The sequence below is a fragment of the Lipotes vexillifer genome, unplaced genomic scaffold, assembly GCF_000442215.2.
Source record: "Lipotes vexillifer unplaced genomic scaffold, Lipotes_vexillifer_v1.1 scaffold426, whole genome shotgun sequence".
Taxonomy (NCBI): domain Eukaryota; kingdom Metazoa; phylum Chordata; class Mammalia; order Artiodactyla; family Lipotidae; genus Lipotes; species Lipotes vexillifer.
The window spans coordinates 977,566-978,241 of NW_006779491.1; positions in this window are offsets into that span (position 1 = coordinate 977,566).

Below are 676 nucleotides of genomic sequence, written 5' to 3' on the forward strand. Positions count from 1 at the left end.
CGCCGCGACCCCTCCCCCGGCCGGGCCGGGGCGGGCGCGCTACCGCTGCAGTGCGGGGCGCGGCCGCCAGGGGGAGCGGGGCCCGCGGCGGTCGCGTCCGCAGTGCGTGCCGGCGCTGAGGTCCCGCAGCTTCGAACCGCGAGAAAGGGAACCCGGAGAAAAACCTATTTTGAGACTTTAAGCTCCAGCGAAAGGAGCTCGGTGCGTAACACAGAGTGCGCCAAAGGGACAAGGGCAAGGCTTGAACGCACGTGGAGCGATCCACAAGGGGAGAGTAACACGGTTCCTAGGGGAATCCAGGACCTGGGGTGCGAAGCTGGGGAGGGGGCGGGCTTCTCCCCGAATACCCTTTTGGATTTTGCTCCGTGTAAATATATTGCCTTTTCAAAAATAAATTACGCTCTAATAGAAGCATTCTGGATGGACGCACACTCAGGTTCTCTCGTGGTCTCCAGACTCCATTGTTCCCGTTGATTTCAGCACCGGTGGGTTGGGCCCCATCCTCGCCCTCGAGCCGTCCCAGTCTGGTGGGGCTGGATGTGAAATGACTGGAGTGTCAAGTGTTGAAACGGAGAGAAGGGAGGGAACACGGACGGGAGAGCGTGTAACCGGTGGTGCCTGGGAAGTGGAGGATGGACCCTGGGGAGCTGGCACAATAGCGCAGTCCCAAGGGAAA